General features: G+C 43.2%; 1 protein-coding gene and 1 pseudogene across 2 annotated transcripts in view; one reads left to right on the top strand and one right to left on the bottom strand.

Moving 5' to 3' along the window:
- Window positions 1-15,735, bottom strand: part of SIL1 (SIL1 nucleotide exchange factor) — a 214,986-nt gene that overhangs the window by 155,707 nt on the left and 43,544 nt on the right. The gene's annotated exons all lie outside the window — the stretch shown is intronic.
- LOC139011937 (small nucleolar RNA SNORA48) lies at window positions 4,672-4,816 on the top strand (annotated as a pseudogene).

Below are 15,735 nucleotides of genomic sequence, written 5' to 3'. Positions count from 1 at the left end.
ACTGGGCCCTCTGTAAATAAAACATCTTCCCATAACTTTTGTCTTCTCTCAAGGCAGGAAATGATGTAGGAAGCCAACAAAGGGAGGAAGACTGGGACTGCTGGCAGACCCCATGGACGGTGGCTGCTCTCCAGTTTCAGGACTGGAATACAGGGAGAACATGAAAAGGTCACAAGTATCCTCAGCAGGCAGAGCAACCTCAGCAGCCTGCCTAGGAGCACTTGGAACTCCATCTTATAAAATGTACACATTCTTAACCTACAGTGTATGTCCATGTATTTGTTTCCCCAATTCTTTTGGGAAAAGTAAAAGAGCAAGAATTCCTACATTCATCTTATAAGGAGAAAATTAAAGCAAAGAGATAAAACCATTAGGTAGAAAGTGTAGTACCTGGATTTAAAATCAGACAGACCTAAGGCCAATTCTTGGCTCTGCCAATCCCTAGCTATGTGACCTTGGATACTACTTCACTAGGCCTCAGTTTCTTCATCTGTAAAATGGATATATAAGAGCTCTTATTTCAAAAAAATGTTGGGGAGGATTAAATAAAACAATGCATGGAAAGTTCTTGGTACAATACCTGACACCTAGTTATCACACCTCATTAGAGCAGAGATGACGACTCTCCCCTGGACCCAAAGGCAGTCAGGCCCAGGCCAGGCACCCTGGAACCACTCTCCAGAGCTCCTGCCTCCTGCAGAATCTACACACCCTCTAGCTGGCTCCACACCTCACACTTTAGGACCAAAGCCTTTGTTGGGTATCTACTCCAGGAGGAAAAGGAAACAAATGTTAGAGAAAGACACCCTGATCCCCACCACAGCTAAAAACAGAGACCCCAGCCAGTTTTCACCTAAGCCCCATGGCAAACCCAGCCCACTCAGTGCTTTTCACAGCATACTAATGTCCAGAGATCCTCACCACAATTATATTGTAATGCCAGCTGCAGGAACAGCTGTAAAACAATCTTCTGCTTTACAAACTGAAAGTTAGAGGATGAGCTCTTCCCACACACACACATTTATTGCTATTTATGGGCTGCACAAACTCATATAAACATACACACACACACATACACACAGTCACTCACCTCTACACAAACAGAAACTCACTGCCTAATTTGAGCAGGCAAATATGAAGCTGAAGAAACAATGGAAAGAGGACACTGAAAGGACAGTCCTGACAACAGAGAACAATGTGCAATGGCTAAAAAAAAAATAAAAATGGATTTTTAAAGAATAATTTGAAAGAGAAATAAATTTGGAATAGTCAAACAAACAGGCTTCTCCCATCCTCCCCCCAAGATATAAACTAAACAAAAAGTCAGTAAGTAGACAGCAATTAAAAGAGCCTTTGAGCAGCAAAAGAATGTGGCTTCTAACCTGTCCAACCCCTACTTGGCCAGAAGGTTGGACTTGGACCATCCTTAAGCCACTGACCACTTATGTAATGGGAACAGTATCTGTCCCAAATATTAAAGTCAAGACTCAGACCAAGCACATGGGGACTGCTCTCAACAAATCCAAGGTACCTCAGAGGGAAAGTGTGCAGCGCCAGCACAGCCAAGGATTCAGTGAGCCTGAGGCGGGGCGGGGCAAAGGATTAAAGAAAAGACAGACAAAGAGAAATATAGCTGGGGCTCGGTGTATCTCCTGTGCCTGGATGAGGCCACAGAGAAGGATCCAGCCAGCAAGCTGAGGCTTTATTTTATAGTCAGAGAAAAATAAGGTAGAGGTCAACATAGTTACAATGTTCTTGTGAGTTTCACTTGTTTTGGCAGTGCTTGCTGCATCTCCCACAGCCCATTAGCTACCTAGGAAGGATCTAGGGGGCAGCCATAAGGTCAAGCTTAATTATGCTAAGAGGGCTCCACCCGCTAAGCTGGACTTGTATGGCTCTGCCACAGGTCAATCTGAGGCTTAACTCTACAGCCACTCCCTATAGCAGTGGTTCTCAACCTTCTGGCCCTTTAAATGCAGTTCCTTATGTTGTGACCCAACCATAAAATTATTTTCGTTGCTACTTCATAACTGTAATGTTGCTACTGTTATGAATCGTAATGTAAATATCTGATATGCAGGATGGTCTTAGGCGACCCCTGTGAAAGGGTCATTCAACCGCCAAAGGGGTCGCGACCCACAGGTTGAGAACCGCTGCCCTATAGGAAAGTAATTAGAGGAGGTTGTTGGAGGAGAGAAAGTTCACAACTAACCCAAGCCTCTGCCTGACCAGAGAGCTACAAAGCCAAAATCCACTTCTGCAGCCTGCAAGGGAGAGCCCAAGAAGGGCCTTTCCAGTGGCAACACAGGAACAAGTACTGACTCCACATGGAAGAGAGCACATGGAAGCAAAAAGGTCTCCACAGGCCCAGCTACAACTGGAGCCCTAGAAGGAGCACAACATGGGATGGAATGAAATAGGAATGTGGCATACCTGGTCCCTTCTCAGTACTCTACACTCCAAAAAGTAGGGGATATAACCAATCTTATCCCTATCCCAGTAGGGAAGAGGACAGATCTTCAAGAACATAGCTAAGCATATTAGCAAAAACTGCAATCTCAGAGACAAAAGACAGTGGTTCCATCTAAAAGAAATCAAGTGACAAACAGTGACTAAATAAAAGGGATCCCAGCCTAGCCCTTTCCAGACCTGTCCTACTCAGTCACAGCTCTCAAAGAATCTGAATGCTGGAACAAAGCTTAAAACTCATTCTTCATTTGGACTGCTAATGATCCAGAAGACACAGCAAGCACTCAAAATCTATCTATATAAAAAATGACCAGAGTTCAATGTCTTTAGGAACATAGCTTGTCAGTGGATCCAGGAAGGCCCTGGCAACTGCATACCTATTAAAGACAAAAAGGTAGTGAGAGCTAGTGCAGCACAAGAATTTTGGTGTCATCAAAACAGAGGTAATAACTGAGGCAACAAGCATAAAATCCCTGTCTTAGGGAGAAACTTTAGAGAGAAACAATGCTTTAAGAAATGTCTTCAAGGCAGGGCTTGAGGTTAGAAAAAGAAAAAGGAGCAACAAGGAACAACAAGAATAGTGAAGAATTAAACAGGTCAAGAGAGGAGAAAATCAAGTTATGGGCAACAATGTCAAGAGATCAGTTAGAGCGAGGATGAAAAAATCCCCTGGATTTGGCAATGAGGCTGCCAGGAGACCTTCAAAAGAGGGTACAAGTTGGCATTGGTGGTATATAGTGAGCACAGCTGACTTCCAAAAGAGGATATACATGTGAAGAAACAGAGACACATGAGTAGAACACTTTGAAATGTCGAGTGGATCCACTGAAGTTTGGAGATTTGGAGCCACTTCTCTAAATCCATTTTTCCCCCAACATTTTCACTAGTCATAAAAATAACAGAGAAAAAAAGTGACTCTAGTGGTCCTACAGAGGTATTCTCTGATGCCATATAATAAGTTCCTATGATGGTGTAGAGCTACCTCTCAACACACGAATCCTTGGACAGTGGTGGGCACATTCACACCAGCAGAGAGAGGGGCAGGGAAGCAAACTCTACAAGAGCAAACTCCCATCAGACAAAACTCCACCTTCTCTGAGCTTTCAGCCATGCCTCAGACTGCTCAGAAGCTTTAGTCCTTATACTTTGTAGAGCTGTACTAATCATAATTGTAACACTTGCAGTGAGGGATGGAGAGAAATACCCGTGACACCTAGTCTGCTAGTATTCAAATGCAGTATCTGGGCAGCCCAGAGGAAAATAAATTATGTCATATAATAATATAGTCAACATTTACAGAGCACTTTCTATGCAAAGTTCTAAACAAGCGATTCTCAACCTGTGGGTCACGACCCTTTCACAGGGGTCGCCTAAGACCATTGGAAAACACATATATAATTACATATTGTTTTTGTGGTTAATCACTATGCTTTAATTATGTTCAATTTGTAACAATGAAATTGGGGGTCACAACATGAGGAACTGTATTAAAGGGTCGCGGCATTAGGAAGGTTGAGAACCACTGTACGCATTTGCTCCTCCCAACCATCCTCTGATGGGGATCTAATATGCTGTTCATGTTGCCCATGAGGGAACTGAAATTCAGAGGGGTTAAGTAACTTGACCAAGTTTACACAACCAGCGAATAGTAGGGTCAGGATTCAAAACCAGTTTGGCCCCAAAACTCATGCTCTTTCCACAGACCATGCTGCCGTTCTGTGGTCTATGAAATCAGCCACAGAAACTGGACTCATTCTATTTCTTCTGCGACAGTGAGAATAAAAAGGCATACATTTTGTATCAGGAGAGACATTTTTAAATGAGCCTAACAGGGTCTTCTTGTAGAGAGACCCACTTCTCTCCAAGTTTCTGCACATCACACACATGCACACGTGTGCACATGCATACACACATATTTTGATTATTTAATGCCCTTGGCTCAGCCCTGACCACAGCAGAGGCACACACATTCAAGAGGAAGAATGCCCGTAACTCAAATTGCATCGAGGTCACTGGCACCCTGTATGGCTTAACCTCTTCACCTTCCATCATTCAGGTTTCCCAGCTGTACAGAAAGCAAAAGCATCCTTGTTCCCCCTCACAGAGCCCAGCACCATGCACTCCCCTCATATATACCTAACTGTTTAGAAAGAACTCAGCAGGGAGGAAAAGAGAACTATATGGGGTAAAAGTTGGCCAAGAACCCCCTGGCAATGGGCAAGGAGACACTTGTTTGATGGTGTTGCTGTTATATCAATCAGGGGCAAAGCAGATGTATAGTCCTTAGTTCATCCTAGCTTGATGTCTGTGTCGGTGGCCAGAGGTGTTTCATGCCTGAGGTAAATAAATAAATAAGTTGGCCAAGACAATATCCAAGCTCATTTCCAACTAGTTTATAATCCTGATATGCCATTATTCCCCATCCAGAAAATATATAGGACAAGATTATTTTTACATGGCAGATAAAGAAAATGGAGCCCAAAAGGTGAATGGGGCTTGCCTAAGCTCACCAGTAACTAACCAGGTAAATTACAGAAATACCCCAGACCTGGCCAATGTACTTCCCAGTAGGTCCTAGATTGCAAGTTCCTAGTAGACTATGGGCAAGGAGACCAATTCCTTATACTTGTTTTCTGGCCATGACTGAGGTCCTGAGAGTGATAGGACCATGTCTGATGATATCAACAAATGCTACCAGAAGCTCCTCTCTACTCCACCTCCACTCCAGTGTAATGAAAATGTGGGCTCTGGATTTCAACCCAGGTCTCCCCAAGTAGTTATGGGACTTTGCGCTAGGGGCTTAACCTCCCCAAGATTCAATTCCTTCATCTGAAAAGACACTTGACAGTAACTATTTTTTAAGATGGTTGTCAGTATTGAGATGATTTGAAGCATACAGCACCGTGCCTGACACAAAGTGAGGACTCAAGAAGCTTGTATCAACTATTGTTACAGCATATTCTAAGCCAATGGTTCTCAACCTTCCTAATGCCGCGACCCTTTAATACAGTTCCTCATGTTGTGGTGACCCCCAACCATAAAATTATTTTCATTGCTACTTCATAACTGTAATTTTGCTACTGTTATGAATCGTCATGTAAATATCTGATATGCAGGATGTATTTTCATTGTTATAAACTGAACATAATTAAAGCATAGTGATTAATCACAAAAACAATATGTAATTATATATGTGTTTTCCAATGGTCTTAGGCAACCCCTGTGAAAGGGTCGTTCGACCCCCAAAGGGGTCGCGACCCACAGGTTGAGAACCGCTGTTCTAAGCAAAGGTCAAGATAAACAAATGCAGCGAAAGCTTCACCCTCATCAAAAGTTGTCTTCTGCTCTAATAATCAAGCCTCTCCTCAGAACCCAGTTTTCCTGAGCCACAGGTCTGCCTACACACCTCTAGGTGGCTACAGAGTCATTTCCATTGAAACCTCTGATACTGGCTGACTCTGCATCAGTGCCCACTGAAGAACAGCCACTTCAGACTGAGAACAGCCACTTTAGAGCCCAGCTTCCTGGTGACTCGGGCCTGTCTCCAAATTCTGCTGCTGCTCTCCTACTTCTATGGTGGAGGAGTGAGGGCAGGAGCAGCTGGGAGAGACCTAGACTGCTTAGACAACACTAGACAGGGTCAGCTGTCATCCAGGGCCTTCTTCTTCCCTCTCCTTTTAAAATAGTAACTAGATCATCTGACGTCGACACAATGGGCTTTCTCTATAGCCTGCTTCCAAATACCAGGGACTTTCACACATTTATCCACACAACCCATCAGAGTTCATCAGTCCTTACCCCTGCTGTCTTCATGCTTATAGAGAAGGTCAAGGCCTCTTAGTAGGACTATGATAGGGAAGTTATGACTTCCAGTCCATAGCATCGAATGGACCATCTGCAAATCAATATGCACACCAATCCTTATTCTGCTAGTCACCCTGGCACTTTGGATGACAAGTATTCATCAATCACACCCTAGAAACAGGTATCTCACAAAGATATTTTAGCATCAGCCTCAGTCCCCTAACCACACTGGGCACCATACTATGAAATAGAACATAGAAAAGATACCATCACTGCCTCAGGTGATGTCCTGTTCGCAACCAGTAGATAGCATGGCTTTTCACATTTGAGTCTCAGGCAGTACAATATTAAAAACAAAAGCCCTCTTAAGGACTATGCCATGAAAAAATGGATACTGTCCTACAAGTTGAGACACAAATTATGACTTTGAAATAATGAGATGAGCAACAATTAGGGTGCTCCTTAAACTAATTGAGGAACCTCAAGGAAATAGCATTTACTTACAGAAACAGCAGCAGCATGAAGATGGGTCACCAAGCCCAAAACTCACTACCACCACGTTGGCATTGGCTATGTCTTCCAGGTAAGTCAGTAACTGAAACATCGTATTTTATTTTTAACATGCCTGAGAGTCCAAGACTATTTATAATCCCAGGTTCTTAAAAACTTAAAAGGTAGATGAATTTTTTTAATGTACACATTTATATAGGTGGGCAGAAACACAAAAATCAGATACCTCTCAACACAGCTAAGGGAGCCTTAACTCATGGCTTTCACAATCCCACCTAACACCCAGAGAAAATCCGGGAGCCTTCTCTTAGAGATGGTGGGAGTCTGAGTAGGTAGCTAAGAAATAAAGAAACCTAAACTCAGCACTTGGCAGGACAATTAAGCAGCAGAGAATTTTAAATGCATTGTTTCTGACTCTAAATATGCCTACATTTATTACCAATTTGGGATCAGAAACCACATTTAGTTTTGCCATGACCACACACTAAAAATATTAAGCAGAGTATTATTGCCTAGGAAACGGCAGTCTTCCCTGATGCAGCAGTCCCATTTCAGAGCTGATTCTGCATGGTCCCAGGGCTCCTCATCCTGGGCTTCACTGAAAACCCAGTTATAAGCAGAACTGCCACTGTCGTGCCAAGGCCTCCCTTGCTTTTAAAAAGGCAGCGATAAGAGCCAGGGCTAGAACTACACAACCTCTCATCCTCTCCAAGGCTGTGTTAGGTGGTCAGTAAAGTTCCATTTCACAGGCCTGTAATAATTAGAACCCTCCTGACTAGGAGCTCCACAAGGGCAGGGACAATTGTCCACCTAACCCACTGCTGTTATCTTCATTGCTCAGCACTAGTGCCTGGGCAATAAATATTTGTTGACTGAATAAAATCAACAATCTAAAAAAGGGTTATCTGAAAGAGCACAATGGAAAATAATGTCATTAAAATAGGTGAAAATATAGACTGATGATATATGAAAACAGGTACATAAAATATCTGTGAACAGAAGCACACATATATGAATTATTACTTTGAAAAAAGTGTGTGTGGCCACCTCTATGATCAAGTAAGAAGTTAGAATTATGGAAAGCTGAGCTCAATGGAGTCTTTCTTCCTGAAATGCTAGGTATATAACAAAATACTTAAATATTATTCTCAATATAGAACCAGCTCCTTTGTCTGCTGACTTGATTTGGCCCCTGTGATGGCTCAAGGCCTTGTTCTTGTTCAGCAACCCCCAAGAGCAGAGCATCCACCCAGTAACCCAAGGAAAGAGAGAGCACAAAGAAAAAACTGCAGGCTTAAAGACCAACTTATCAACTTGGCCCTTTTGCCAGCACAGCTTCCAGTCTGCATCAACCTTATGACTGGCTGCCTAGACAAGTGGCCAAGATGGAGCTATAGAGACAAAAAAGGTATGGACAAGAATAGATCCAGAGACAAATGGTAAGGGGGGTGTGGTTAGAAAGTAACCAAAGGACCTGTATGCATGCATATTAGCATAACCAATGGACACAGACACTGGGGCGGTGGGGGCTTGCCCTCGGGGGTGGGAATGGATGGGGGGATCAATTGGGGTAAAAGAAGATATATGTAAAACTTTAGACAATAAAAGAAGAAGGAAGAGGAGAGAAGGAGGAGGAGAAAGATATATCTGAGAAAATGCAAAAAAAAAAAGGTATGGAAAAGTTGACCTGGCCCAGCTTCAAGGCCAGAGCTTCGAATAGGTACCCTCATGCCACATACCCCAGGGCCTACTAGCCATAACAGGGCCTGTTAAGAAGGGTAGCAGTATACTAAGATACATGCCCTTGACTAGGAATCAAACCTGCAACCCTTCAATGCACAAGCCAACACTCTAACAACTGAACAATACCAGTCAGGGCTACAATTTATTTTTTTAAAGTTTTGTTGTTGTTTTAAAGCACACATACACCCATCAAGTATCTGTTCTTCTTAAGAGTGGTATATCATGAGACATGCAAGGATGTATACAAGAGGGATACAACAAATTCATGACAGCAGGTAGGGTCAAGGGGCTCTGCAAGATGCCACCAACCAAATCCCAGCCTGCCAGGAGTCATCAGCCCGCAACTGACAGGGGTATAGCTCAGCCAACAGCAACATTGACACTGGAGCCTACAAAGGAACTCTGAGTTCCAGTGAGTGAGCTTGTGATGGGGATGCCAGTGGGATCCCAGGAAGTCTCTCCTGCCATGGTAGGATCCATGGGGATGACTTGCCAGCTAGCCTTCTCACAGCACCAGATTTGCTAAAAGGGGATGACATGCCAGCTACCCACACATTTGGCCAAGGATCAGTAAGCATCTGGAGCCCACATTATAGGCAGCAGATGCTCTGAACTCAGCCCCACTGGGTCATGAATAAGACTACCATTTTAAGAGTATCAAGGGTGCGAGAGATGCCAAAAGACCTCCCCCTGCCTCACCTTTACAGCAGAGGCCCAAGTTCTTCCTAGTTTCCTTATGAAACTACCACCTCACCTCTCGGTTGAGCTTACTTTTTTGTCTCTGTAACTCATCACCTTCCCTACACCTTCTATTTTGCCTAAAGGGCCCGCCCTGCCACAAAGTAGGAGGCAATTCTTCCCAATCATTCCATCCTGACTCTCACGGCTCAGGGATTCCACTTGTGGCAGCTCTCTTTAAAACAGTCACTGCAGCCCCTGGTTATGCCAACACAGAAAACACTGTAGAAGAAGCTTGGTTAATATTATAGACTTTTACCCTGAAAGGCAACTATTCCAATAAACAACTAGGCACAAGCCCTCACTTCAGAGAATCCAGACGTTTGGGTTGTAGCTCATGAAAACGTGGAGAACATCCAGAAAAACAGAAGAGCACTATACCCATGCAAACACACTGCTCACTTACTACCTGCAGTTTCACACCCACACCAAAGCCATTTCAACCCCAGATGAGCTGTTAGCAACCACACCAATCCAGAAAAATATTTTTTCAAAGACCCATATAGGAGAGTTACCAAAAGACCAAAAATCTGTACACTATGAAAAGATGAAGAAATTCTTACTGCCTACTACAGAACATATATCCAGGTGACACCACCTCAAACCAGCAGATTATTTCTCTTTCAACACATATTTATTGAGACTTGCTGCATCCCAGACATGTGCCAAGAGCTAGGGATACAAAGACTAAGTAAATAGGGATCCTGTCCTCCAAGAGCTTCCAGATGGGCAATGGAGATAGATGAGTAAATCAGTAATTACACAGTAAGCAAATAAGCACTATAACTACTACAGGGTTAAAAGACCCTGACAGAAATAGCTGGAGGGCTCTGAGGCATGAGAGAACAGTTATCTCAGTCAGAAGCTAGAGGCCAAGGAGAATTTCTTGGAAGAGGTGAGCTTTAAAGATTAAAAGGGGAAAAAGAATCAGCCAAACTAAGGCAATGAGAAAGGCATCCGGAGACAAGTGTGTTTTGACGACCTGGAGGGATGAAATTGGGAACAAGTATTTATTTATTCCAACAACAGCTGGAGCAAAATGCTTATGGGGTGTAGCATCATGATACACAAGAACTCTTTTTGCAGAAAGGCCAGATGAGTTTCAAACCCATAGCTCATTGCACTGTCTTAGCAAATTTCTGGAATCTCCTTTTCAAAAGAGCCCATTGGTAAAAGGGAGATTAGAGAGGGGGAAATGGAAGCTTGTTATAAACCTGCTAAGATAAGAGGGTCACCATTAGCCGAAACCGGTTTGGCTCAGTGGATGGAGCGTTGGCCTGCGGACTGGAGGGTCCCGGGTTCGATTCCGGTCAGGGGCATGTACCTGGGTTGCGGGCACATCCCCAGTAGGAGATGTGCAGGAGGCAGCTGATCCATGTTTCTCTCTCATCGATGTTTCTAACTCTCTATCTCTCTCCCTTCCTCTCTGTAAAAAAATCAATAAAATAGATATTTAAAAAAAAAAAAAAAAAAAGAGGGTCACCATTATTTGTGAACTCTGCTTATGAACAAATTATTAGCCTTACAGTTCAGTGGTTTGTTGGCTCTTGCAAATTCCCAGCATCTATTAATAAAAAGAACCGGTAGAATCTGGAGTAAGATGGTATTACTCCTGCACAGTGGCCTAAAACTCCAGTGGATAACTTGAACAGGAAAGCAGCCTAAGATTCTAGACACAGTCTTTGTGCCACCTCTCCCTAAAGGGATAATACGCCTGCTCTATTATCCTCTGGTATGTTTCACACTCAGTAAGTTCAAAGCTAAGTTCAAGTTCTTCTCCCCATACTCCTGGATCCTCTAGCATTGCCTAGCTCTACTGCACAAGCCAGAAATCCAAGGAGCTCTCCTCAATACCTCCCTCCTTTCTCCCCAACCTTGCTTTCCACCCTCTACCCATCCATCACCAACTACTGTCAACTTTATCTACTATCTCCTTTACTACTCACCTGCCCAAATTGCTGTGAGCCATCCCCCACCTCTCAGGTGAGGGCAACCCAAGCAGGCTTTCAATGAAGCAAGACCCACGCCAAGTAGAACAATGGGGAAACAGAAGGTACACAGCTTTAATGAATCTATTTGTTCAGCTCGGGGTTTCTGGAATATCCAGAATCCAGCCTTCTAAGCCCCTCCGAAATACTCTCAATAAAAGCCACTTTCTGCACTCAAGGAGCCCATTCCATCACAGTAGCAACTGCAATGTGGGATGCAGGAAGGGTATGGTGCCTTGCATGAGTCCTCTGGAGATTCCAATGCCTTTGGAGCCCAGAGCCAGACATATGATTAGGAGAATGAAATCCCAGGTGAGGCAAGCTTGGCTCCCCAAAACCCCACCCCATGGAAACATACTATGGGGGTAGCCACTAAGTGGAAGAGCCTTAATGCCTACTCTGCCACCTTCCCTCATCATAAGGGAAGTTATTTCCTTCTACCAAAGCAGCTGTAAAAAGGCAATTTTCAGGAGGATGATGTTAGTGCTGATAGTAGCTTAGAAATAAATTTCAAAGGACAAAATAGATATTAAAGAAGGGGAAATCTGGCCATGCCTTTCAACCTCAACTCAATGGAAACTTCCCTTCATCCCATTCCTTATCATTGGCCCACAAACTAGCCCGGAAGAAATAAATGTATGTTGAATGAATGGATGAAGAAATGAACAAATGGCAAGCTGAGGAGCTGGAGGGAAGGAGCAACAGGAGAGAAAAAAGGACCTGATCAAAACCATCCTTTCCTTTACTCAAATGTATCCAAGCACCTACAGGTACTATGTACCTGTACAAGGTACTGAAAACACACAGGCATATGCAAACTACAAAAGAGAAGAGGGACAGAGAAAAAAGCACTCTTCTTCATCTCTCTGGGGATGGCCTATTTCCAAATACTACTTTAAAAGAACCTCCTGTTTTGCTGACATTAAAGCCATGCCTAATAGCACACATGCAAATAAAAACTTCACTTTTTATTGTCTAGTACTTTGGGACCTTATTTAGTTTCTGTTCTAAGAAAAAATTCATCATTCATCTCCTTGATTTAAAATTGATTTAATTTGGCTTTCTCTAGGTAGGTGCAAGGGGAAAACATACAGATTCACAGGGATAACTCGTCCAGCAACAGGATTGTGATGAGCTCTGGTGACTGCACTGTTGGATCCCCAACCCACTACCGACGAAAGAAAATTAAAAAGCTCACAATGTAGAGCTTAAGCTCCAGCCAAAAGGAATTATCTTCCCACAAGCATCTCTGTTGGATTTTGGTTAATGTAAAAACACTTTCAAAAGGAAAGGAAATGAAACCCCAAGGATATTTAACATATAACTTAGAATTTCTATATTTTTCAAATTCCCTTGCAGAAAGAAAAGGCAAAGAAGTCTTTATTTCTCAATCCTACTTTTCAAAACTTTTCCCACTGATTTCACATTGTCATAAAAATTTTCAATTTGTTGAGAGCAAAGAGCAGAAGAATGTACAGTGGCTGAGGAATTTTAAGCTCCTGTGAAAGGGCTGAAGTGAGAGCTACAGTCCTGAAAACCATACGTTAAGCAACACAGCCTTGGGCACTGGGTCTGAGATCAAACACCAGGGACTCAGGCCTGCGGCAGGCCTCACTCTCCACACACTCTTCAGGCTCCTGCACTCAGACAGTGATTTAGCAAATGGGCAGACTCTGCTGCAGTATCAAAGGATCTTGTGGTAGAAGATCAGCAAATTACAAGTATTCACCTTGATTAAATGTTAGAGGGCTTATTCTACAGCCAGAGCATGATTTGCTCCTACCCTCCCCTACTTGAAAATATTCAATGATTTTCCAAGGCATTCAGGATAAAGGCCAAATTTCATAACCAGGCCCTCCACCATCCAACCCAGATCAGCATCTTCAGCTTTATCTCTTTCCTCTTCCTGTGTACAAATGGCTCTAAGGAACTTTTTTTCCAGTGCCCTAAGACAGCTGGTCTCCTACCTTCAGGCCTTTGCACATGTTGGACCCTCTGTTCAGAACTCTGTTCCCCCTCCTCTTTATTTGGCAAATTCCTACTTATCCCATAAGACCCCTCCTCTAGGAGGCCCTCCCCACCAGTCCAGATTAGGTACTGCCACAGCACTTGTACTTCTCTGATTATAGCATTTATTACATTTTCTTATATAGTTGTCCTCCCCTGCTAGGCCTTAAGCATCATAATGACACGGACCACATCCATTCTGCCCAGCTAACTCAATGCTTGACACAAAAGCAATATTTAGTAACTTTGTGTGTGTTTTTTAATATTTTTTATTGATTTCAGAAAGGAAGGGAGAGGAAGAGAGAGAGAGATAGAAACATCAATGATGAGAGAGAATCATTGATCAGCTGCCTCCTATGCTCCAAACTGGGGTTTGAGCCCACAACCCAGGCATATGCCCTGACTGGGAATCAAACCATGACCTCCTGGTTCATAGGTCAATGCTCAACCACACCAGCTGGGCTAGTAAATTCTTGAAGGATGACTTAGATTCTGTGTCAGGCTCACTTCTCAGTTTTATCCTGAGTCACCCCTAAAGCCAATTATGTGCTCATCTCCCCGATACTCCATTCCTATCCCTATCCCTCATACTTCAGTCCATAATGGGTAGCTCACTGAGGCCTTAACTTCAAGCATGTTCATCTGTGCAGCACCTGCTATGTGATGAACACTATTAAGTAACTGAAGAATTAAGTAACTGAGATACAGAGATAATCAAGCTCCCTCACCTACTTTTTAGGAGAAGAAAAAGCATATAAACAAATAATTGCCACATGACATGACATGTCATAATTGAGAGACACATGGAGTGGGAAGTGAAAAATTAAACCATTCTTCCCAGTGTTCCCTTTCCCCCAGTATCCCAAGCTAACTGCTGTCTATCCCTCCTCATTCTTACAGACAAAAATCCCTCCAGTGCTATTTCCCTGGATATCTAGCCCAGATCAAACTTCTCTAAGCTGGGCTCCCATTCAATTCCATATTAATTCAAATCCTTTTTCTGGCTTTTGCTTTCTCACCTTCTTCAAAGAGTTCTTTTCCCAGGCATCTCACTCACATATATCCCTGCCTCTGCCCTATCCTTAGCCAACTTGTCTAAACTATTTTTCCATTTTTTCCCTCAACTGTCTTGGGTGATCACATTTTATGAAGCATGTGCACTTACATAGAACATACATAACAATGAAAAGAAGAGGTGACTCACAAGGTCAAAATATTTTTTAAAAATTAAATGCAAAATTAACCATTCTCAACACAGCCTTCCTCCTCTACTACTTCCTCTTGCAGTTCCAAGAGCTAGGCCATCATGGCCCTCAAGAAGCAGCTCCTAATTCTGTTACATTTCCATAGAGGTTACAGCACTCTTCACCCACTAGCCCCCAGTCACTGTCTCCCTGGTTTGCCCCTTCAGTCTCTCTGAATACTGAGGCCACTCTATCCAGCCACACATTCACTTAATCAGCACTGGTATGTACTGAGCAGCCCTATAAGCCAAAAACCGTATCTGTCACAGTGCCATGCACAATGTCCTGTACATAACACATGCTTGATTCATATCTATAACTGAATCTCTGATAAAAACAACAGGTGAGCCTCTTCTGCCCCTTGCCCAGGAATACCCCCCCCCCCGGAGCGGGGGGGGGGGGGGGGGGGGGGAGGGATTCTGCAATACAGCTTGAGGTCAGAGCCCCGCCCCCCACAAAAGCCTCTTATTCATCTAAGCCCAGATCAGAGACTGTCACCCCAGCTATGAAGATGCTGACACAGCCCTCCCATCAGTGTGCCAAGGGAGCCAGAGAAACCAGTGTTGTAAAATACCCTTTTAATCAAGTGACCTATCTCAGTTAGTGTATATTTAGGGAAAAACTTTCTCAAGAAACCAGTAATAAATGGAAAGAAAGATAAGAACAGAAATTAATGAACATAGTAATTATCCCCCAAAGTTGCAAATCAGGACAATTCCTCACTTGAAGACAACTATGAAAAACAAGATTAAAATGCTTCAGGGATGTTTTCGTGAAATAGCAGGCAATAGAACAGATAAAATGTATTTACAGTACATCACTGGGGACATGTACCTTTTGGCTAATAGCTATCAGCTACTAAATACCACTGTAAAAACAATATTCTTCCATGCTTCATCATGGAGTTACAATTATTCATGGGAAAGCAACAACACAGCAAACTGCCTTGAACAGTAAATGAGAATACTTCCAGATTCCAAGCTTCTCCTTAAGTATCTGGGCACAAGTGGGTATAAGCCAAGTGATACCCCCTATATTAGTCTGCTAAGGCTCCCATAACAAAATACCATAGACTTGGTGGCTTAAACAACAAACATTTATTTTTCTCACAGTTTTGGAGAAGTTCAGGATCAAGGTTCTGACTCCTTTGGTTTTTAGTAAGAGTGTTCTTTCTGGCTTGTTCATAGCCACCTTGTCCCTATGTACTCACATGGCTTTTCTTCAGTGAGTGT

Source organism: Myotis yumanensis, unplaced genomic scaffold (assembly GCF_028538775.1).
Source record: "Myotis yumanensis isolate MYYU_CA2020_CCGP unplaced genomic scaffold, mMyoYum1.0.hap1 SCAF_5, whole genome shotgun sequence".
Lineage (NCBI taxonomy): Eukaryota > Metazoa > Chordata > Mammalia > Chiroptera > Vespertilionidae > Myotis > Myotis yumanensis.
The sequence above is the reverse complement of the archived record's forward strand: the minus strand, read 5'-3'. Positions and strand labels throughout refer to the sequence as shown.